General features: G+C 37.2%; 1 long non-coding RNA gene across 1 annotated transcript; it reads left to right on the top strand.

Moving 5' to 3' along the window:
• Positions 1-25793, top strand: LOC113596822 (uncharacterized). The gene is made up of 3 exons (XR_008295546.1): positions 1-2638; positions 4305-4384; positions 24556-25793. It is a non-coding gene; the product is annotated as an uncharacterized LOC113596822 (long non-coding RNA).

Raw genomic sequence — 25793 nt, 5'->3', positions numbered from 1 at the left:
AACCCACATACTGTAAGATCATGACCTGAGCTGAAGTCGGACACTTAACTGCACCCAGGCACCCCAATCACATCTTTAATAAAGAAAGGGGAAAGGAGCAAAGAAACACTTAAGTTGATTTTATTAAATGTAGGCACTGGAGGAGAGAATTCAAGTTCCAAAACAATTTGTTAAAGAGGCTGGATTTAGTTCTCATTTATTTGTGTTCTAAGTATTTTAAATTGCAGCCAGAAGAACGGCGACTTTTAAGGAGTTAAATCCAAAATAAAAATATATCTGCACCCATCATGCACATTTGGTCTTTTAGCTAATGTTACATGATGACTATCTTCCTGTTCACGTATTAGCATACACTACGATTCCACTGTGGTCTTTTCTCCAGAAGCTTACTTTCTAGGGACAAATATAAATAGATGTCATATTTGCTTATTTGGCATTTTGTGTTCTCTTTTCAAAGACAGGACATGTATTTCTAGTTTTCTAAATTGCTAATAGTTTCATCTTGGCTGAAATTCTGCATTTTAATCCCAAATCAGACCCAAACGGATAATTGAAGAAGAATTTCCAGTTCAGTGGTAGCAACTTGTTTGGAGTAAATAAATCACTGGAAAGTCCATTATGTTTCCTCAGCTAAGATTGGAAAGAGTCAGAATCTAACATACCACTTGTCTCAGTAGGAACACAAAGAAATTCAGTTAAGCGTCCCATGGATTCAGACAAATACATGTCGAAGGAGTCTAAGGGCAATTCCAGATTGTTCTACAGAGAAGATAGGTCTACCCTAATCTTGAAGTTAGTTTTAGTCAATCTACATGATGTGGGACTGACATGAATCAACCTTTTCTAAATCTTGAATGATGAGGAAAATGAACAAGTTGGGTGGAGCCCAAACAGAAAATGAACAGAAAATACAAAGCATGTACAAGCATGTTTTAGACTGGTATCAGTTAATAAATATGAGCTTTAAGGGATGAGGGGATATATTTGCAGACAATCTGTGAACGAAGTGGAACAAGAGGTATGTTATAAGCGTACAATAAGCTGCACAGAATTAGCATTTTTGTGTTAACAGAAAAAAAAAAGCAGAATTGCTTGATTTCCTGCGACTTTTCAGTTCTCTCTCATCTCTAGAGTAATGATCTATCCACCCCAGAATTCTGTATACTAAGGGTGTAGTGTGGGCTTTCTGCTCTGCAGAGTCCCGTACTGGGCTTTCTTCTTGACATGATATTTTGACTATGTGAATTCTGACTAATTGCTAGTACCTCCAGGCCACTGGTTTCCCCCAGCAGCATCATAAAAGCTTACCTGCAAAAATGTTCATGTATGAAAATTTGTGTGAAAGACCCACTGAAAGATAGTTCTAAAGTGTAAGAATTCTCTATGTTAAGAAATGCATTTAGAGGTTTCAGTTTTCACATGGACTTAAAGTGTCTTCGTGCACGGGCCCACCCCACCTCTTCCAGCCTTTGTTCCCTCCTCTTCTTCCTGGGGGTTAAATTTATGATAATTACATGTAGCGTTGCATTCAGAATTTGAATAGATTTCTGCAGGCTCTCCACTGGTTCCTACAGGATCAGCTCACTCTCACATTAACACTATGATGTTTTCACTGATCTGTTTGGTGATTCCAGATTTATTACCCTAATTATGAGCTAATGAGCACTGAATTTTACAAGGAAATTAGCATTTACTTGCTTAAGTAGGACAAATTATCAGCTTATCCAAGATAAAACATCTCTTGTATTTTGAGACCCTTTAACTCACCAAAAGAGATGCTTATCCTCTAGCCAAGTTAAATCAGTTTCAGAGAAAGGCACTGACTGCTATCTTGAAAACAATTAACTCTACTGCAATTTTAAGGTTTGCTTGGCAGGGCCCAAAAGTCTTTGGAATCCTTTTCAATTAGTGTTCTTTTTTAGTCACTTCTTTTTCTTTTTTTCTTTTTTCTTTTTTTTTTTTTTTTTAACGCTTGTTTATTTTTGAGAGACAGAGAGACAGAGCACAAGCAGGGGAGGGGCCAGGAGAGAAAGGGAGACAGAATCTGAAGCAGGCTCCAGGCTCTGAGCTGTCAGCACAGAGCCTGATGCGGGGCTCAAACTCACAAACCAGGAGATCATGAGCTGAGCTGAAGTCCACTGAGCCACCCAGGCGCCCTCTCTTTTAGTCACCTCTACACCTGCACCCACTATTTCCAAAACAGAAGAAAGCAAAGGAAGCTATTGACAAGTCTCCTTCCAACCAAAACAGGAGTCTGGGAATGATTTAACATAAAGAGAAGATAGCACAAATGCAGACCTTTCACATTAGATAAGATGCTTTCTTCTCTTAACAGAGTACAAATTACCACATTTCAATTAGTTCTTTTGGAGCCAGAAAAGGTACAGGTGCACATTTTACTTTCATTTCTCTGTCCTGTGTATTTTCTCCAACAGAAAAGCAACTTTGGGAATTCTTTTGGAGTTAGAGGATTATCACGTTAATAAGGAACTTAAAGGCCTTATTTTAACATTTACTTCTTTTTTTTCAAGGGTAACCTTTCTAATATTAATCATCATGTTGAGGATTCTGTGAGAAATGATACAAAATATAATAGAAGAGGACCATCATGGTGTTCCTTAGAGATTAACTAGAAAAGGTGAGTAAGCAAATTAGTCAGCTAAATTAACTAGTTGTTTTAGAAGACATGAGATCTTTAGTGCCATCGCGTTGTGCCTCATTACATCCATTAGTTTCTTGACATTGTCATTATTCTACCCACTTCTTTCTGTGCAGTTTCACCATGTCAGCTTTGATTTCCCCTGTACTTTTTTTTTTTTTTTCCCCAGCTCAAAGCTATTATATCACCTTCCAGGAGCATTGATTTTTAGTCAGGTGTCACAAATTTCCCACTCATCATTTCCTCACAAGCGTAAAACTGACTGTTGCTGTTCCTGCTGCACCCTTTCATTATTTCAGAATTATCACTTATTCTTATTGGCCAGTTCTGGCATCTTCCTTTCCTCTGAAACTCAGTGTTTAATTTTTAAATGTTTTAATTGACAAACACTGAAATAATTTCCCATCAGAGTGCTCTGGCAAAATAAACCATTTAAGAAGGCAAGGACGAGGTAAATGATACAAGCATGTGTTTTTAAAACAGTCAGACATTTGTAGAACATCTATTATTTTGTCTGGTATTGTAATAAATGATATTGGAGGACTGATGAAAATATAAGTATCACACTACCCCTTACACTTCAAGTACTTAAAATCTTGCTGTGGATAATAATTTTGAAAGGCAGTTTAGAACTCAACTGTAAGGTTCACTGTCTTTATGCTTAGCTTAGTTTTAACTCACCTGGGTTACTTTAAAAATTGAGGAAAATTCAGTAACTCAGTTACTGGTTAAGGAGGGTTTGTTTGTTTAACATCTTAAGTAGCAATAATTTTTCGATCTTAAACAATGAATTGACGCTTTAGTAACAGCAATAACAAGTTTTGCCATTGAAATTTTAGTATAACTCTCACTATGGGGGGCTTATATACCTATACGCAAAATATAGCATATCTCTTAAAAATTGGTAAGATACACTATGCCTCACCAGTTTTTTTAAGGTTTATTTATTTATTTTTAGTCATCTCACTCAACATGGGGCTCAAACTCATGGCCCCAACATCAAGAGTCACATGCTGTTCCCACTGAGCCAGCCAGGGGACTCAGCCTCACCAATTTTTGAGGTTAAAACATATTTTTTTTTTTAATGAACAAGCCATTTTTTTTTCCTCTACAGAAATAAAGACTGAGAGGAGCTATAGCAAAAATTCCTAGGAAAGAACTCTTTTACAATAGCATCCATCTTAACTGGCAAAATGATCATTGCTTTATAAAAGATAGTATAAAATCACAGGACACAGCCATTTAGAAGTTGTGGCATACACAGGCAATATTTCTAAGGACAGAGGAGATATTACAAATATAGCCACCTTATTTTGTCAAATGCTATACACCTCCAGATTGGAAGTGATAAAAATGGTGATTTTAGGGAAAAAGAGCAGGGTGGGAGTCAGGAGCAATTCGTATCATAATCCATTGCAATTCAAATTATTTTAAAGCTTCTTTTTGATATAATATGGTAAAGAATACTTTTGAAAGCAGATAATATGTACAAAACTACCATAAGAGAAAATGTTATTTCTCCAAAACATCAGTGAGGGGTTAGATTACAAATGCTGACCAAACCAACCCAAAGGATTATGAAACTGCACTATCTTCACTTGCCAAGCCACCTATCTCTCTTTTTAAGATAATTTCTTCTTTTCAGGGTCATCTCCAACTTTTGGTTGAAGTCCACCCTGTTTCTACTTCTGAAAGGCAGCAAGTTTTCCTGGAAAGAACATCAAGGTGATAGGGTTGTAGTCTGAATACAAATTCTATATTACTCTCCTTGGGCGGGTAGTAAGCTCATTTTCTACAGTAAAATGTGAATAATGCTAAAGGCCAAATTACCCATATTCTAGGAATGTTGTTAAAATAAAACAGGGTAATGGATTTGAAAGTACACTGAGGGAAAACATTTCATCTAAATGCCAAGTGATATTCTATTCTCTCCATAATTTGTGAACTTCTGCTTCTCTGCATTTCTAAATCATGAATTATATGCTTACATATGGTATATTTAAGCTCAATTAAACTTGAAAGCACTATGAGAAATATCACTGAAAAGATAATAAGATGCATTATAGTAAGGAAAAACTTAAAGGACTTTCCATCCAACTGCTAAGCATTAATAATGCTTGATCAGGTTTTTCAGAAATTTTCTACAGAGCCATTTTCCTGTTTCAGATGCCATTTGTAGTTTTGAGTATTCTCAGTTTAGGGTTTTATTTTTGACAGAATTATATTGGTTGCATAAATATGCGTTGAGATTCCCAACACAATATATCATTTGATGTTACTAAAAATAACTACAGAGTTTCCTTACATTTTTTTCCCACTGATTCTAACACAGAATGTAGAATACTTTGGTAAACACCTATTCCTCTGCAGCCTTCCTTTCAGGGAATTTCCTGCTTACACACTCATTACCGTAGTATTTATTCTGTTATAAAAAAAAATGGGCAATATATAAAAACTGCTCTACAAAGAGTAAAACACCATCACATACTTAATTTTTTCTCTTTTCCTTTTTTTGTAACTTTACTTAGCAATCTAAGAAATTCTAATTCAGTTTATTACTGAAGACAAAATAAAATGTAATATTAGGTAGATATTGATTTTTTTTTTCAGGTGCAATACCTGATAATGTTGGGCTCACGTTTAATTTGAAAAACAGGAAACATTTCTTACTCACTTAACACAACTTGAAATTGCTGTCTTATCTAATCCTAGGTGCTCCATAAACAGACCCCACAAAAAGGGCTAAAAAAGAATGGAATTAACGCACTAGCATTTCTCATCTGCGGTAACTATCTTCAATCTTAATGCAAAAACATCTTAGAGAAAATGCATTTTCGCGTTTTCAACTTGAGGCACCTTTGGGAATGTGCATAGTGACCTACACACCTATGCACTTAATATTTGTGGACTGAAAATTCCTTTATAACTAGTGAGTCTTCCAATCAAGATGTCTTAAGATAAAGACCTAGCTTTTCCAGTAATTACAGAAATATGGGTCTTGCTTAAGATTATCTTGCATCTATACTAATATTGCTCAAGATTCCTAATCGTCCACAAAATTTGCTCATCACCCCATGGAAATAGGATAGATTAAAATTGCAGTAATGTTTCAGAACTGTAGCAAACGATTCAAAATCCTAGCTTTTCTGTCCAAATCTTTCTTCTAAAAATCTAACCATGTATGTCTGGAACTTTCTAGTTTTAACAGTATAAGATTCTTCCTTTGCTAGATCTTTTCTTTTTTGTTGTTTCATAAAATCACTATCTAGATATCCACCTATATAGCTTAGTGTTAAACTTGTCCAAAAAAAACCCCCAAATTCCTAATTTTTTCTTAAAACTGCCATTCCCATGCAGCTGCCATTTCACACTGGGTTTTGTCCTGAATCATTCCTTCCTTCAATAAGTGGATGAATATCATATATAATATGCAGTATTTCTTTAAAAAAAAAGAAGATATAAACTGGAATATCTACACAGAACTAAATATACAGGAAGACATATGTAAAGCCCCTTGCATGGTTCCCAACACTGAAGATGCTGTATAATTGTTAATCATTCTTCTGCACTCTCCCTGCTCATCCCTATTAACATTTTTAATAATAATAGACATTCCAAGAAATTGAAGTTCTTCTGGCATCAGAAAAAAAATAGGACATATTCCATATCATTATTTTGCATGTCATATTTTACTTATTTAAAATCAGAATAAAATCCATTTCCAAATATGTAGGGGAGAAAAGGAAAAAGAGGGGAAGAACACTTCATTTAGTTAACTGTAACTAAAGCCTTTGTTAAGGTCAAAAGCCAGCCTTTGACTCCTAGCAGCTGTCTTTCCTAGTCCTAGAATATTCAGAGATGTCAGGCTCCAGCAAATTCCATTCCCTAATAATGTCAGAGTTATTGTATTTACCCTATTTTGTTATTTTATGCTGATTGTGGTTTTAGTTACTGTTTATTGGTTCACCATTAATATTCAAGATCCTCTTCTCTGGAGGTATGTTCATCTCAATGCTACTTACTGGTTTCCATTGCCGGAATCATATAATTCTTCTCTGAAAATCCCTCAAGTGCCTGAATTGGGTTTTTGAGGTCATCTATCAATATTCCCATTGTCATACCTAGCTACTGTTCCATTTCTCCCTGTTTTTCCTACTTGCTTCTCCATGACTTGGCTATAAACCTTTAACCATGTTCTCATCTACATGCATTTCTAAACTTTCTTCAATACTCAGATAAAAATCTACTTTATTCATAGAGCCTTTCTCATTTTAGTAAAGGCAAATGGATCCCTCGGGCCGTTTTCAAAGATAACATTGTACATTTGGTTCCAACTTAACCAATGCACTCTTTTCCCTAGCTTAAAAGGAGTTGAGATATGTTACATACAAACGTGTGAATATGACCATGTTTTGAGTTTTATCAGACTATCTCAGACTTCCCTATAACACATACCGTAGGCTTCTCCCCATAGCTCAAATGCATGAATATGAGCAACATTTCAACCTATTTGATGTGAGTCATAAATATAACCTATGTTGACCTATGACCAGGTGCATAGGTCCACAGTTGAGATGGCCAACACTAACCTTCTATTTGTCGCAGCTCTCTCGTCACCACCTCCACTAATTTGGTCTCCTATCTTTCTAACAGATGGGTACAGATTACCAAATGCATAGGAATAGGATACTCGGCATTATTGTATGTACTCTATTTTGTTATCCTGTGTTGTTTTAGGTGCATTTCTCTTCTGGGTTCTGATTATATTTGGCAAGTAGGGCAGTGAAAATACAATCTTTGGGAGAATTGTGTTTTATGTTTTTTGTTTTTTTGTTTTTTTGTATCCTTTTAGACTCTTAGTTGTTATTTCTGTACTAGGCAGTAGCGTTATATCTTGTAGTGTTTGGTTTGCTTTTTTCATAGCCTTCTTAATCTTCAGTAATAAAATCAGATCTGCTTGATCACCAGTTTATTAGTTTAGCCAAAGGCATCTTGGCACCAGAGCCCAACTTAGGATAAAATCACACGTCTAAAGTCTTATTAGAAGATATCACTTGATTCAGAGAGGCATGCTAGTCACGAGCTACTAATAGAGATGACATCTTGTTACCAGTTTGTCTTTGCACTCAAGGCAGTTTCTCTATATCCTTGCACACCACAAGATGAGTGCTTTGAATTCCCAGTTAATTTGTTGAGGTGAGAACTTGAAATACAGTGACTTCACGTGTTTAAATAAACCAACCAAGATGACTGTAGAATTGTGAAACAGAATGCCAAAATGGAGTCACTTAAAATGGCATGAAGTCCCTGGATAAGATCAAAGAAAGTTCCCTTTTCAGTTGACACCACTTCTGGGATGGGAAATGGCACCTTGCTGTGGTCAGTATTTATTGTCTGTGCAAGCTTAAGACAATTCTTATCTCTGGTTCCACAGTGTGAAAGGCTTTGAAACAGACTTGGGTTACTCAAGAGAGTGCTGGAACAGAGCAGATGGCAGAGAATAGCGGCATCCCTGGCAGTTGGATAGCTCCATTGGTATTTCAAGATTATGTAGAGATGGCATTACTCTATAGTAGGAAAGGTGGTTGCAGTTCATGCTTCAGAATTGGAAAATTATTTCTAATATTCTCTAATTATAAACTCAGAGAAAGATTTATTATTCTTTGATGTAAAACTGGGATCCAAGGAGTTAGCAGAAGTCAAAAGTCTCCTCACCAAATACAGTTCAGAGCTTCATGTTCACAAACTCTTTCATTCATTCATCCAATTGCAGTTGCTAAAAATGTAATTCTCTTACTTTGGAGATTTTATATACAATGTCCTAACTAAAAAACCCATCCATCCTCCTCCTTGTCTCCACCATAGGTCCATTCTGTGCTTTGCAAAATTTCCATATAACTCACTCCGTAATTTTCTTTCCTATTCTCGTGTCTTAATTCCTTAAAAATAGACACTGAGCAAACAAATACACACTGAAGGCAAGTAAGTGCCTTTCACCCGTGAAGATAAAGAGCTATATGCAAGAAATAGGAGACACAGAGCTTGAATATTCACAGAGAGGAGGTAATGCCCTCCTTAAAAAAAAAAAAAGACATTCACTGTGACGTTCATCAAAAATCCACAGAACAGTATCAACAACAAATATGGGTGATGGCTATGTCATGGGCCTAGATTTCATAAAAACCCAGTGTCTCTTAGATTTCAGAGCTAGAAGGGACCTTGGATATCAAGTAGACCCATTTCTTCACTTTCCAAATCAGAGAACTGAGGCTCAGAAATGCCCCAGGATTGCCCCTAGGCTACCCAGCTAGTGAGTTCTGCTTCTTCATCCTGCTCTTTAGTTTTCTTTCTAAACAATCATGATGTCTTCCACAGAAGAGGGAAAGAATGCAAAGAAATAGTTGTGCTGCAAAGGTATACATAGAAGCTGGTTATTTAGGAATGAAAAAGGACAAAAATGGTAAGATAAAAATTTAGAGGATGTAGATCGGTTTGATAATTTGACCTACATTCTAGTTACCCCAATCATATCACCTCTTAAAAGATCATTGTAGACTGTTTAAATTATATATATATATATATATATATATATATATATATATATATATAGTTTTTTAATAGACCCATTGTTCTGATTGACCACAATCACATACAATCAGTTAAAAACCCCTAGGAATGCATTAGAAATTAGAAACTACTTAGACAGTTTTCCAGTATACACTTTTTTTTTCACATAGGATTGTTCCCAAATGATCATTTTTCAGTGCTTATAATCTACTTTAATTTTAGGCCATTTGAAATTTGGGGCTTCATTCTTTTCTTTGTAAACACAATTCCAATGTAATCTGTTTTGGGAATCAAGATAGGATACTTAGGAAACGGATGTGCCTCACAGAAACCTTTTTCATGGGATCTGATAAGGTGGCCACCAATCACAATCTTATGATGTGAAATCACCTGGAATCTCTCAACATCACTTAACAAGTGACATATAACCAGGGTAAGGAACACTGCTGCATTCCTTATTAACCAATCAGGGCCATTTGGTAATTTGGATATCATCTGGAAGGGATTGGCATCCAGGATGCCTGAAATGGAAAGTACACTCAGGCTTGCTTGTCTGAACAAATCCCCAGTAGAAGAAAATGTGTAGTGCAGCTAGTTGGATGCCACGTAAGAAATTATTATCAGCTGAGCTGAGCAGAGTGAGTGACACTTGGTTGAGGCGTGGTATGGGCACAGTACCCCGGGCAATCTGGCTTTCATCTCCTCTAGTATTTATCTGATAAATTCAGCCATCGTTCCTCACTACTCCCTCTCATATCTGAAGCAGTCATCTTGGTGTTAGATAATTTATTATAAATTTCACATAGTATTACTTAAAGAGCTTTCCAAGGGAAACAGATCCTCCTGGAAAACCTGGCTAGATCAAAGAGGAATGGGGGATTGAAGTACCAACTCTGTCTTGGCCTGATCAACCCCCAGAAGTTCTGGCTTCCTTGTGTTCCTGAGACCTTTCTGCTTTCAGATGTGCCCTAGTCAAGCTGCAACCTCTTTAGAAAGGGGAGAGAGAACACACCGGGAGGCAGAGCTCCATTTTCTTTACTAAGATGAGCAAGCTATGAGGGCTCAAAGGAAGAAAGTCATTCAGTCACCTTGTTTGTTCCCTGCTTCTACTTACAGGAAGGTCAGGGTTTCCTCATCCCAAGGAATGGTGGTAAGGAGAGTGCCCATTCCCAAATAACTCTGGTTTTTAACTTGCTTTGTTTCTCCCATGTCTGACTACTTACTCAGGTCCAAGTAGGGAATCGTGTATAAGGAATTCTGCAGTGCAACAGAGTTCAGAGGGGGAAAGATGCATGCACGCACACACACGTACATACGTACATACACACACAGGAGGAGGCTGTTTTGTTCCCCCAGTGTCAGTCAGCCTTTTGATTTCCTTTGTGCTTTACTCAGGACCATAAGTAGGGCATGTGACTAGGACAAGGAGGTTACACTTTGAAGGTGGGAAGGGAATGAGTTACATTTGTTCCATTTCCTATGCTCTTTACATTCATGAGATGATTATCATGCAAACGGATTTGTGCTGTGCCATTTCCTGTTCTTGTTACAATCTTTATCATGACAAAAAGGTACCAGGTTTTAACGCCTGGTGTTATATTTAACTGTTTTCAATAACTGCTGTGTAGTGTGACTTTTCTTCCCATATCATGTTGTTTTCACAGAAAGTAAAGGTAGTGCCGTTAGGGTATTTGAATGATGTATACCAGGTTGTCTTGAGGCTCTAAAATATCAGGGTAGGAACACACATCATCTTCTTTCTATATCCCCAAACTAACCAATGGGAGAACTTTACCAAGAGGCTCTGACTTACTTGCTACAGTACCCTCCACATAGACTTCAGAAGCCCACTTTTCTTATCCCTAGCTCTTTGTAGCCCAAATGACACTCCTAGTGACAGTCAGATTGTATAACTTACGGGGTAAGGCAGTGCAGTTTCCAATTATCATCAAAGAATTTCCCCAGCATTACCATGCTGAGACTTCAGGCTGTTGATAGGGATTAGATCAAAAATAGAACATGGTATAATAAGAACCTTTGCTTCCTGGCATGGACTAGAATCAGAATAGCTAATGGTACATAACACTTTCAAGCTCTTCTCTCTCTCTCTCTCTCTCTCTCTCTCTCTCTCTCTCTTTTTAAAGCAGGTTTAGTTCTTGTGAAAGCTGCTGAATTGACAGCCCAGGATACTATGGATAGAAAAATGATAAACTTTCCTTTTCTGCTTTTCCCAGTACACCTTCGGCCTGCCCTGGAGGGAATGTCTCAAGAAGGAAGAAGTTAGTTCTTTCTCCAGATACTTTTAATCTTTGAATTCAGGAGTAGGAGTATTATCTAAGCTGCTTATTATGGAAAATGTATCAAGAAGTGGCTATGTTTTCTCTAAGATCAAAACTAAAATTGACAGAACATTTCATAGAGCCAACTGCAAAACCACCCAGCTAGGGACAGTTTTGAAATCATGTGTGTCTTCTCATAAGTGAACTCCTGAGTGCTCTATGTGAGTTTTGCAACGCATTGTTTGTGGTTGAAGTTTTAAGAATTCAACCTTTAGAAAAAGATAGGGTAAAACATTTGCTTTATAACCAGTACATATGAAGAATGTAGTCATTGCTAGTAACCACCCAGCTATATTTCTTGATGGCAGAGCTCAGAGCAATGGAGCTAAGTAGGAAGACCCAAAGACTTCAGCCATAGGTTGAGGTATGGTGGAGTATCCAAAGTCTTCCAAAACTTGATAAAGACCTTCCACCCCTTCTTTATGCAGGGCTTATATTTATAAAATTTGTGGTGAGGGTCCATTGATGCATATCAAAGGGGTCTTGAAATTCCCAAGATTCTATGTAAGTTTTTATGAGCATATAAAGTTTTTTTCTCCCAAGAGTGTATCTTTCTAGTTGTTATCTAATTTTCAAGGAGATCTGTGACATCTCACATTTATTTTTTTTAATAAAAAAATTTTTTTAATGTTTATTTTTGAGAGAGAACAAGGGAGACAAGTGGGGGAGGGGCAGAGAGAGAGGGGGGAGACACAGAATCTGAAGCAGGCTCCAGGCTCTGAGGTGTCAGCACACACCCCAACGTGGGGCTTGAACTCATGGACTGCAAGAGTATGACCTGAGCCAAAGTTGGAGCTTAACAGTCTGAGCCACCCAGGCACCCACCCCTGTGACATCTCATTTAAAGAGCCACTACTTTGGATGGTCAATTTCTCACTTTTTTCCAGTTCTGGAGACAATTGTCACCAGTCCCACTCAGAAAGCACTTAGAAAATGCAATAGATCACTAACAAATTAACATCTTCTTAAAAGTAAACTAGTAGGGTACATCTACAATCATGTACATGTTCACCTACAACCACCACTCATTTTAAGCAAAGAAAGGATTTCCTTAATGCATACCATCATTTTAAAAAAGGGAAATGAAAAATATCATCCAACTTGTAAAGAATGAAAGTCTATTATCAAATATAATGATTCCCTCTGAGAAATAATCTGTGAGTGCCAATACAAACATAACCACATTGCCTGCTCTAATTAAGAGAGAGAGAAGCTAAAGAGAACAGCTCCTCCTTTTTCCACCTAATATTGTTCTGAGGAGTTCATAAGGTCAGGAACTTGACACTGGTTTCGAGTGGAAGCCAGTCAAGCAGGATTTCTTTGCCCTCTGGTCAAATGGTTGGCCTACTTCAGGAATTTTGAATAATTATTGCTGTTCTCTTCAGCCAGGAGAAGTTTACCTTTCACAAAAAGACCTTATGGCATTAACTTAATCCTGTTGCCTGAATACACAAAATCAGTTTTGCTCTGCAGAGTTATTGTCCCTAATTTACTAGTCTGAGACTTATCTTATCTTGCTTCACACTCATGGTGTTGCTTAGAGCTTGACAGAATGCCTAGCTCCCTGCACTTCCTGGAAGGAAATCCCCTCACAAATACAAAGTAGTAAAAGGAGAATATTGCTGTTCCAAGTGTGTGCAATGTCAATTTTCTCTAAGGGGCACAGAGGCAGAAATTTTGTGTCTGCAACCATGATACCCAAGAATTTTTCCTCCTTGTTTCCCCATTAAAACTACTAATAATAATTCCAATACATGGTAGCAGCTAAACAATCTGTAGCAACACAGAGAGTCAGGAGTCAGTCATCTGTACTGGGATCATTATTGTGTTGTTAGGAAACAAGCAGTTGAATCAACTTAAACTCCTCCATCGTCAGGTTCTTAAACAAAAGTAGCATCTGAATTGGTTTGATGAGGACTTGGTATTGGCAACCATTGATCAAGATTGCCAACATCTCTATTTTCATCAGAAAAGCAAGGTTCTCTTCATTTTTAACTCCCTCTTAATATTCCTTGGTGATTTCTATTGTTTTGGAATCATCCTCTACCGTACATAACAAGTACTATTAATCATATGGGATTAGCCATCTAAATTCCCAGGGAACAGAGAGTAGCTGTGAATATTTTTGTATACCTGCCATATTATTGCCTTAATGCTGCCTCAGATTACTAGAGTAATTTTCACCAACAATTCCCAAGCAACTGGTACATCAAACATTATTCTACTTCTGAGAGATTCTAGCTCTGAGAGAGAATAGATTATTGTTTCACAAGCACTGTATGGACTTAAAAATGTATAGATACTTTGATCTACTATACAAAAATCTTGTCTGCTTTGTGGTAATCTGTGAAGGTCTTTAAATTTTGCAGTGTGTATGTGTGTGTTTCATAACATCAATCTAGGGCACTTGGTTTTTCAGCCCAGTGAAAAAATACACAGTACGAATCCCTAACTTTTTTTTTTTTTTTTGCAGCCCATGCAATTGACCTTATATCCAATAAGCTAGGCAACAATATTAGTGCTTTGCACAGAATTAAAGCCTCAACTTGTTTTGACTTGTATTTGTTGCTTGCTTTATCATTTCAGTATGAAAAAGTATTTCTAGATTTTTTTAATGTTTATTTTTCTTTTTTTTTTTTTAGAGGGATGGGGGAGGGGCAGAGAGAGAGAGAGAGAGAGAATCCCAAGCAGGCCCTGTACTGCCAGCACAGAGGCCAATGCAGGGCTCCATCTCACCAACTGTGAGATCATGACTTGAGCCGAAATCAAGAGTCAGACACTTAACTGACTGAGCCACCCAGATGCCCCAAGGGTTTCTAGATTTTTAAGAACAGTTTAATTGAGTAACCTCTTAAACAATTTGCCTTGGTGTCTTGTCACTGAAGCTTTTCAGTATATCATCATTTCATGGGCACAGTAAGAAAAATCTTTTGATGATAGTTACTTATTTACCACTTGTTTTTGCGCTTAGATAAAATTAAATCCTCATAAGGAACAGCAAGTTAGTGTTTGATTATGTGATGAGGCCAAACATTTGAGATGTGAGAATTAAGGTTGTGAGCATGCTCTACTTCAGAACTTTGTTTCTCATAGCCTGTGTCTTAGGCCACGTGGATTCAGGTGGTCCCAAACTGAGGAACCCTGATTTATAAACCTTCACTTTGCTTGTTCAAGAGTACCCAGATTTTTAAAAATACTTTAAACCTGTAGTTTAAAGTAAGTAAGAACACTTAACATGAGATCTACCCTCTTAAATTTTTAAATACAATATGGTTTTGTTGACTATAGATTCTATACTGTACAGATCTTTAAATGTTTTATACAATGTACACTTTATACCCATTAAAAAGTAACTCCTTATTTTCCCTCTGTCTTGCCTTAGCAGCCACCATTCTACTCCCTGTTTCTATAAATTTGACTATTTAGGATTTCTCATATGAATGGAACCATAAAGTATTTGTCTTTCTATGACTGGATTATTTCACTTAGCATAAGGTCCTTCCCTCAAAATTTACCTGTACTGTCCCATATAGCAGGATTTAAGGCTGAGTAATATTCCAACGTATATACTGCATTTTATCCACTCATCTGTTGATGGTCATTTAGACTGATTCCACATCTTAACTATAATGAATAATGCTGCAGTGAATATAGAAATACAAGTATCTCTTTAAGATTTTTATTTTATTTTTAATAACTAAGTTTTAATTTTTTGAGAAAATTCCATACTGTTTCCCATAGTGACTGCACAAGTTTTACATTCCTACCAATAGTATATAAGGGTTCTGATTTCTCCATATCTTTGCCAACATTTTTATTTTTGATAATAGCCATTCTAACAGGTATAAAGTGATAGTTCATCATGGCTTTCCTTTGCATATCTCAGATTCATGTTCTCAAACATATTAAATATATTTTTACATAGTTGGACATTATGCCTTTTTGGAGGACAATGTTCAGGTCCTTTGTTTTTTTTTTTGTTGTTGTTGTTGTTTTTTTGTTTTGTTTTTTTCTTTTGCTATTGACTTGTAGGAGTTGAGTGACCAGATTTGATATTCATTGAGATGGTTCCTAGGATAATGATTTTTATATGCTTAAAAATACTTTTATCAGTACCATTTAATGAATACTGGGATAAACTTTTCTTTTGTCCAGAATGTTGGTGTTAGAGGCATCAATATGCAAAGTTAAGTCCCATTCTACTTTTTATAAATTTTAAGTAGTTATCTGTTATACTTGGATTTCCACCAGTACAAAAATATCATAAAGCCCATACACAAAACAACCTAATGTGATGGCCATGGAGGTTTGCCACTAAGGTTTGTCTTTAAGAAAGGTCTTACTGATCATCTATAAGAAGCTCAATTAGCTGACCACCTACAGCTGTAGCACTTTTTGGGACTCACCGCATATAGGCCAAGGCAAGCCTCTTCTCAGATAATGCTACCCAATGACTGAGCACCACAGGTCTCCTAAATCCTTGCCATTCTGCTTCATGACTCTATGGGTAATCTTTCTGACTGAGGCTAGGCTAACTGACTCCAACTAGGCTAACTGAGGCTCCTCAGAGCTGCACCTACAGTCTCTTCCCACTTAATCCCTCTTTCCTTTCCCCTCTCCTTTCACATGAGTGAGACCCATGTCATTATCTAGATAGAGGCTTTCCTCACTTACCTGCTCCCTCCTCATTATCCTTCAGAGGGCTTATCCCCATAAATCTCTAGTGTTTTTATCTCCACCTTGTAGTCTGCTTTCTAGACCACCTAGCCAGCACACCTCCCTTGAGTTCCAAATCCCTTTCTATCTGCAGCCCCAATTTTTGTTCTGCTTTGCAACAGAACTTTGCATAAGAGACATCTAACACTGTGGTTTCCACTTCCTACTTTCTGGGAAAGCCCCATCTATCCATCTTCCATTACCAATGTTCCACTGAAAAAGCTATCTCCACTGAAACAACTTATCTCTGTGTTACAAATCCAACTTTCCTGTCGTCTTGAATCCCAGTGACATTTGACATATACATAATTTTAAAGAAGATAGGAAAGCGAGTTTTCATGTGCAAGTCAAAGAGCCAATATCAGGTCCTAGTTAAGAATATGGCCTTTGGAACTAGATAGCTTTGAGTCCTAGATCTAGGCCTTATGAGCTGTATGAATTTGGGTAAAATGATAACCCCTCTGTGCCTTGGTTTTTCTGCCTCTAAATAGGTAATAACAGCATCTACCTCTTGAAATTGAGGATTAAATTAGATTAAGGAAATTTAAGAAGTATTTGGCACAGGAATTGCTAGCAATCATTTTTATTTATCAAAGACATTTCTTTGGTTTTTCTCCTACTTCTTAGTGCTCCCTCCCCATTCTTTGCTAGTTCTCTCTTTCAAGAAAGACCTCTAAATATTGCAGTGCTCCAGAGGTTGATCAGACATCCACTCTTAGCTATACTTTCTCCTAGCCCAGGAAATTCACATTCCACCTAGATGCCAATAGCTCCTAAATGGGTTTTTATCCTTGACCCATATTCAACAATGTAATTACATTTCTACTTGTATATTATAAACAAACATAACAGAAAGAGAACTCCTGGTAACTTCCCATCTTGTTAAAACATGTTCTTACCTTCCCACCTCCGCCAATTTCTCATTTGCTCAAGTTGAAAATCTAGGTAGGAGTCTTTGCTTTCTCCCTTTATCTCTACTATTATTACTATGGTGAAACTATCATCACCTGTAGCCTGGATTATGGAAATAGTCACCAACGTGGGCTCCTAGCTTTCACTTTTGTTCTCTGCAGATTAAGCACAAAATTACCAAATTTATGATTTTAATATGTAGTAAAATATGTCACTTCTCTCCTTCTTGAAAACCTTTTTTGGCTTCTGGTTGAATTTTAACAAAATCTAGATTATATAACCCTATTTTATCTGGTCCCTGCATACTCACCCATCTTTCCCACCCAAATTACTCATTATGCTCCCAACTCCTCTGGTCTACTCATTGGCCTTTGAACATGCTAAACTCTTCTTATCTACTGTCCAAGATCTTAGGTTTGCTCTACCCCTCAATGCGGTCCTCTTCTTTGGCTTTTTTACCTGACTTGTTACTTCAGTTCAAATTTTGGCTCAGATGACACCACCTTCTGGGAAGCCTCCCCTGACCAGCTATCTAAAGGATTATAGGGCCACCTGGGTGGCTCAATCAGTTAAGTGTCCAACTCCTGATTTTGTCTCAGGTCATGATCTCATGGTTCAGGAGTTTGAGCCCTGAGTAGGGCTCTGTGCTGACAGGTTGGAGCCTGCTTGAGATTCTCTCTCTCTGCCCCTCCATCTCTCTAAACAAACAAACACACAAACAAACATTACAAACAAAGGAATGTATACTACCCTTTTTTATTATTCTTTAGTCTTGGTTCCTAACACTCTTGAAAATCTGAAGTTGTCTTGGTTGTTTGTGTGCTTACTATCTGTCATTCCACACTAGAGTTTAATTTGCTTTCGGGGAAGAGACCTTATCTGTCTTATTTCTATATGTCCACCACCTAGAGCAGTGCCTGGTACACAGCAATTGCTTAATAATATTGCCCTAATTAATAAATGACTGAATCATGGCAGACAGTGAACATTTATTTTGGCAAAAGAGTGACAGAACAGTGATTAACAATTTAAAGGGACCATTGTGGGTAACAGAACGTACATAATCATAGTTCTTACTGTCTGACTTAGAAATTGTAGAAGTCAGGCAAATGAACAAAGAGATAATATTAATGTTAAAACTAGAAACTAATATTAAAAAAATTAAAATGCTAACATGTTTGTTATGGACTTTATGTTGAAGATTACATAGATACTGGGGGGAGATAAAGTCAACATTTCTTAGTCCTCTACCATATGCCTAGAACTTAGCTAGGCTCTTCACATAAGAGAAAAAAAATATATTTGTCAGAACATACTCACTCTCTACTTTCATGTTAGAGTGATAAAAATAAACTATAGTATTTAAGTGTAAAGTAGAATTTTTACACTAATATTTCTTTTTATAAGATAATACTTGCTGAATTTCCTATGTAATATGAAAATTAGCACTTTAAAAGAAGAATTTAGAAACGGATAAAGCCATTTTCCTTTGGGAGATGATGTATTTTACATTTTAATACATTATAAATCAGAAATAAAAACTATGGGTTATTTCACTGTAAGCAGAATACTTTCTTGAATATTTTCAGTGATTACAGAAGGTAAAGGGAGGTATGTAAAAGTTAAAAATGATAACTACCATCTGAACTTTTACTCTATAGAGACAATTTGCTAAGTACTATACCAATACGACTTCACTGAAGTAGTTGACTATCCATTTTACACATTAAAAAACAAAAAAAAAACAAAACAAAACAAAAAACAAAACAGAAACAACTATGGCTTAGAAAAGTTGAATTACTGGTCTAAATACAATTTGTTAGTAATTATGTCAACAAGATTTGAGTCCAGATTACTGGCTTTAAAGCTCTTAGCCATGGGTATGAACTAAATGTTCATAACCACCTCCCCTTCATTCATGTACTGAAGCCCTAACCCCAAATGTGATGGTATTTGGAGGTAAGACCTTTGGGAAGTAATTAGGATTAGATTTGGTCATGAATGTGGGACCCTCATGATGAGATTAGTGCTTTTACAAGATGACAGATCTCTTCTCCTCTCTTTCAACTGGCATGCAGTGAGGAAAAGCCCTATGAACACACAGTCACAAGGTGGCTATCTGCAAGCCAGGAAGCAGGGTCTCACCAGGAACCAAATCTATGGGGACCTAGATCTTGGACTACCTAGGCTTTAGAATAGTGAGAAATAAATTCTCTTCTTTAAGCCACCCAATCTATGGTATGTTACAGTAGCCTGAGCAGACTAAGACCACCACATTGCTAGGTAATCATTATATTGGTTCTAAAGCATGAATAATCATATTAATGAGAGGAAAAAAAAAAAAAAAGGAGTTCTTTACTGCTCCAGTGCTAACAGTAAAACTCACAAGGGATTTTTCTCTTGGTTCAAATAATATTTTATTAGAAATTAAGTTGTAAAAGTATGATGAGGTTCGTCACCAGAGAGACCAAGTTCTCTCTCTGCAGAGTTGCGGTTGAAGCTCTGTGGGAATCCTTCAGTGTATTTGATGCAAACCCTCTGGGGTGTGTTGCTTTCATGAGCACTAAAAAAAATCCATGTGAGTATTGAAGGGAAGACTTGAAAGGCCCTCTGAGCTGACCCAGAGTCAGAATGTTCCTTGCCTATGCTCCCTTATAGGGGATTCTGGCTTGATCAATCTCAGATTTTCACTCATAGCCAGCAGCAACTGTACATGCTGCATAGGCAGTACCTTAAGCTCCCAGAGGGATGAAATGCCTCATCACTCAGCAACCACTTTGGCAGACTAAAGGGTGACATTGATTGGCTCTGAACAAGTGAGTAAGAGAAACAGTGTCCAAATCTCCAAAGGAAGCTGGGGGAAAGAAGAAAAAAAAAAAGCAAACCCCTTTTTAACACAATCTTAAAATCTTCCAGACTCATAAAATAAACGCAAATCCATCTGCAGTGGGAAATCCAGCCACTCAAATGAGGGTCCCAACAAAGTCATCCTTAGAAAGTGACACATTATTTTATTCATTTATTCAATGTTTACTGAGCCCCTGTTATGTGCCAAATACTGTTCTAGGCTCTGGGGATACAGCCTGTACAAAAAGTCCTAGGTCTTAAGGAGAAAGACAAATAGATAATTTATCAGGTGTTGATAAGTGCAAGGGAGAAAAGGAAAGTGAAGTAAGCAAGAGTGTACAGGGAGGCAGGAAATGAATGCTGTTTCCACACTGGGGTCAGGGAAGGCAAGTCTATTTGATAAGAGACCTGAAGGAAATAAAGGGGCCAGCCATCCTGATATTCGTCAGAAGAGAGACTAGCAAGAGTAGGATGATACTTGAGCCACTTACTTGAAGAAGTCAAAGTGGCTGAAGCAGAGTGAAAAGGGGAAGGAAGAGAAGCAAGCTGGAGTGTCGGGCCAGATCAGGTGCCAATGATAAGCTGTGCTAGGACTGAAGCATAACTTGGAGTAGACGGGAAATGATTGGGGGTCTTTGGCAAAGGAGAAACATGATAATAAGTCACAATTTAAAGGGACCGCTCTGGATAAAGAGTATAGGAAATAAGAAGGAAGGTGAGAAGTCAGTAGGAAGTTAATCCAGTTGTTCAAGAAAGCATTTACGATAGTTTGAACCAGAGTAAGTGCAGTGGAGGTCATGAGAAATGGCCATATTTGAACATATTTGGAAGGTAGAACTGACAGGTTTTACCAACAGCTTGCATATAGATGTGATAGACCAAGAGAGTGATTAAAAAGATAATCTAGGACCATTTATGGAGACTGGGAAAATCAGAGGAGGAACAATTTTGGCTAAGGTTAAGAAATATTGTGAGTGCTTTTGTAGACCTCTTAATTTTTAGATACCTTTAGATATCCTAGTGGAGTAAACAGTTGGATATAGACATCCGGAGTTTAGAGGAAAGGCTCACACTTAACATATAATTTTGAGAGTTGTCCAAATAAGGGACATAGGTAAACACATGGACCTGGAGAAAAAGAAGACACAGGAAAGTAAGCAAGTAAAATACAATGGTAACAGCTAATAATTGAGAGGTTAGTGAGTGCCAGGCATTATTCTAAGTGCTTTACTTACATTAAACTCTCTTAACCCTCAGAATGCTATGAAGTAGATACCATTATTCACCACTTGAGGAAACTGAGTCACAGAGAAGTTGAAGTACTATATCCCAGATCACACACCTAGACAGGGTGAAGAGGCAAGGTTCAAACACAGGCAGATAAGTTCCAGAATCTTCCACAGAGAAGGCTTAGGTACAAATTACTATTTTCAGACCTTTTTTCTGCTTCAGTGCCTGCACCCCCCAATGATGGTCAGAACAAAGAATAAAAATAAAGGTCAGAGTTTTGCACCATTTAAATTCTAGGCTTATACAATCATTAAACACTAGCAAATGGAAGACTTATAAACAAGTTCTTAGAAACATAGCACCAATAAACCAAACAAAAAACATCAAACAAACCTTCCCTTAAAAGAAAGGTAAACTACCACAGGAAATAAAAATAATTTATTCTATTTACCCAATTTCATCTATAGGTAATAAGGTACCTTTTGATTTTAGAGCTCTAAAAGGAGAAAAAAGTATAGGTCTTACAACTGAGGAAATACTCTAACTTTTTACAGCAGCCTGGCTTTTTGTGTTGACTGGGTTCTAAGCACAGTTTAGCCAGAAAAATATTGTTCTTAATATACTCTCAACTATATTAAACCACAATGCTTCCTCTTTAATAAAAATGACTTTCTTCTCTAGGAACCGTATTCATGGAGAACACTAGTAAAACCTTTATTTTTTACTCTTCAGTTATCTTTTTGCATATATCACCTCAGAATGAGCTTCATAATGATGGCTGATGATAGGTATAAGAGCACAAATTTTCACATTGCTTTTATTGATGACAGGATCTTTACCTCCTTCTCTTGATATCTCTAATATAGTAGGAGCTTGGTAAATCTTTGCTAAACAAGTAAGTTTTAAGTTTAATGCTTGTTGCTCCTGTCAAAATATTGCCATGTACATCTGCAGAAGGGATCTACAAAACTCTGTCCCTTTGGATTTTGCTGATCTACTCAAGTGCCAAGGTTTATGAAAACAGACTATTTTGCTTGGTTAATCTGCATATTTATCACATTCATCCAACTCAAGTACCCCTGCCCAGGACCAAACTGAGCATTTCACCCTAGAGAGGTTGCTGCTGTTATCCACTGGCAGCAAAGAGGAGCTAGCCAGTAAGGCAGACCTTGAAGACATTGTGCTAAGCAAAACAAGCCCAACACAAATGGACAAACACTGTATGATTTCAGTTATAGGAAACAGAACGTGGAATAGGGGTGACCAGGGGCTGAAAGGTGGGGGGAATGAAGAGTTATTTTTGCAATCAGTACAGAATTTCAGTCTGGGAGGATGAAAAAATCCTAGATGGCTAGTGGTGATGGTTGTACAGCAATGTGTATACACTTAATGCCAATGAATTGTACATTTAAAGATGTACATCTTCCCTAAAGATGGTTAAAAGGGTAAGTTTTAGGTTATGTATATTTCACCACAAAATACTTATACACAAACAGTTGGGCAGCTATAATGGTACATTCTTCCATTCTTAAGTGGTTTTCTGAAGTCATGGCAGGAAGAGTGGATTTGTCTGTATCTACTTATAGATGCATGTGTGTGTACACATTTACCACCAGACCATGCCCCTTGTCTCCAAATAAGTTATACTTTCATCTGCTCCAAACTTATCAATCCAAAAATTTAATTTTCAGTTTATTTCAAATATGTAATTTTCCAATTGACTTTAGGATCTTTTCTTAACTGCGTACTAACTTACTGACTCCTGAAATGGATGCCTGAATTTGCCTCAGGTTGGGACTGGGATAGAATCCTTTGGACTCAGGCTATTTTCCCCTGGGCAATTTATAATGAGATCTTATAACTTGCTGGGAGAATCTGAGAGGCTGAGAAATACTCTGGAACAAAGTTCTCCAGAGCGGAGGGGTCAAATACTTTGGAAACTACAGCTTAACATCTTTTTTCCCCTAGTACTAGGATATTATGGGAGGGCACACATTTTTGCTGGCCAGAAGATCTGGGCCTCATCACTGGCCTTGCCCCCAGTACCCATGTGATCTTGTACAACTTATTTCTCTGATATTAGGCTCCTTATCTATAAAATTAGAAACACCAGTACCTGTTTTGCTCAGTTTTTGTGAATCTATCATGTTGGGCATAGAGCGGATGCTTAAGAAATTCTATTTCTTTCCCTTCCCTAATTAGAGTATCTTGGCATGATCAGTAAGAGTTTGGATCTTGAAATTATAATTATGGGCAACCCATAACTGGTCCACAAGCCAATCTGTATGAAGAAGGCTTTGTCTGTGATCCTAGGACATAAAAAAATGAAATCTCTAAAACTAAAGACCGTCTAATATAATGGAGAAAACAAAACAAAACAAAACAAATGGTTACTTAAAACCCAAACTATAACTACTTTGGCTCAAATGGGGAATGACAAATCTCCTATCAGTAGAAATTAATTAACACTGTTCCCTTCCTCGAAGGGTCTATTGTGGGTGGGAGGAGAAAGCAGAATAAAGCAAACTCTAAAACTTCAATGAAATTCTGTAGTACTGGTTGAAGGAAAGAATAGGAATAGATAGCCCATTGCTTAGGCTGGCATATTGATGGGCTCTTGGTTATGCAAGGGTACAGAGTGTAATAAAGTGAGGGGAATAAAAATTTGGTGAAAGTTTAGTAAAAGACACAACGAGGCTATTACATCAATGTCCTTGTTATCCCCAAACCTTTAATGAAAAGTTCTACATACTCCTTTGACTTGTGAGAATGCTATTTTAAGGGAGAAATCAAAGAGGAAGTTCTGTATTTTGCTTCAGGGATGATGTGGGAGGGTACAGATACAACTTGGGGAAAGGATCCCAATCTAACAAATTTATAATGAGCAGTTCAGAGCCAGAGTTGACCAGGAAAAGCATACACCATCCTTACCCTCTCTTCATTTCTCCTTCCTTTCTTCTCTTCCTTTCTGGAAAAATTGTGAGGAATGTGAAGTTCTCACTGTATATGGGATAAGGTTCAAATGCATTCCATTTGAATCTAAAAACATACCTTAACTATGCCTGGGATTCTTTAGCCGTAACAGGCTGGAATAGAAGTAGGAAGGCTGCCCATGCAAGCTCAGATATGGTCAGAGTTCCCTGAGCAAAACTCAGGGATGGCAAATCAGAGATGTCACCCTCCAGCCCATTTCTCATAAAGGAAATATCAAGTCATCTCTGGAGAACATATTCTGTAGAACTTGTCATGTACTTACACATAAAACACAGTTTTGGTTTCTTAAAGGGAACTGGCTTTACTAGAGAAAATTCATCAAAACTTCTTCTCAAAGTATCTGTCAACTGCCAAGATATGTATTTGAGACTCCAAGTTCCCAGTTTGGATAAGAGTGATACAGAACTTCATTAGAGACCCTGTCTTATTTCTTGGAAACAAAGAAAAGGTATGTGAAGAGACAGGCTTTCTTTTAGGTAGAGTTTCAAAGTAAAGGTAGTAGATACAGTATACTTATTCATTGTATTCTCTTCCACAGTTTGCTTTTTTTTTTAACCTGCCTAGAAGCTTGGTCCTATGCTACAATTTCATCACTAACAATGCTAAGAGACCTCCAGATGGATATCTAGTTTAGACAGTATTTTTTCCAGTATTCATTTTCTTATTTTTTTAAAACAGGTTAATATTTTGATATTAGTGAAACAAACTCAAGTATATTTGAGTTATTTCCTTTATAGATTATAGGAACTAATTTTCTGGCTTGCTAGTTAGTATTTAAAAGGAGACTAGCTGGGGGCACCTGGGTGGCTCAGTCAGTTGAGCGTCCGACTTCAGCTCAGGTCACGATCTCACAGTTCTCAAATTCGAGCCCCGCATCTGGCTCTGTGCTGACAGCTCAGAGCCTGGGGCCTGCTTCTGTTTCTGTGTCTCCCCCTCTCCCTGCCCCTAACCCACTTGCATTCTGTCTGTCTCTCAAAAATAAATAAACATTAAAAAAAAATTTTTTTTAAATAAAAGGAGACTAGCTGTACTAAAGGCAATGCTTGAAACATAGTAGGTTCTCAGTAAATACTTCAAAGAAAATAAAGATTGAATAAAATCAAATGAACCAATGAATTAATGAACTAATGAATATATCAAGAGTTGGCCATATTTCAAAGGAACTGGCCAAATACTCTCAACTTACATAGGTAACAATTTCACTCTCTGCTTACCTTTTGTACCATCTCTCCATCAACAGCATCCCCAATAACAGGATGCAGTCATACACACAAAGGCAACAATGTGTTTATATGTTTGTCTAGGGGAGTGGGCACCTAAATTTTTTTTTTTTTTTTTTTTTTTTTTAGGTGTTTAGTCTTAGATTTACAGGTTGAAATCCGAGGAAGAAAAAGGAAATGCTCTTACCCTTCCGGTGCCTCCCCCTTTAGGGAGTATTAATTAAATGAAAGAATAAATAAGGGACTACTCCACTCGGGCTATTTGTTTCCTCCATCTGAACTCTCTTGACTTTTGTAAATGAGTGTAAA

This window comes from Acinonyx jubatus, chromosome C1 (genome assembly GCF_027475565.1).
Source record: "Acinonyx jubatus isolate Ajub_Pintada_27869175 chromosome C1, VMU_Ajub_asm_v1.0, whole genome shotgun sequence".
In the NCBI taxonomy this organism is placed as follows: Eukaryota; Metazoa; Chordata; class Mammalia; order Carnivora; family Felidae; genus Acinonyx; species Acinonyx jubatus.
The sequence above is the reverse complement of the archived record's forward strand: the minus strand, read 5'-3'. Positions and strand labels throughout refer to the sequence as shown.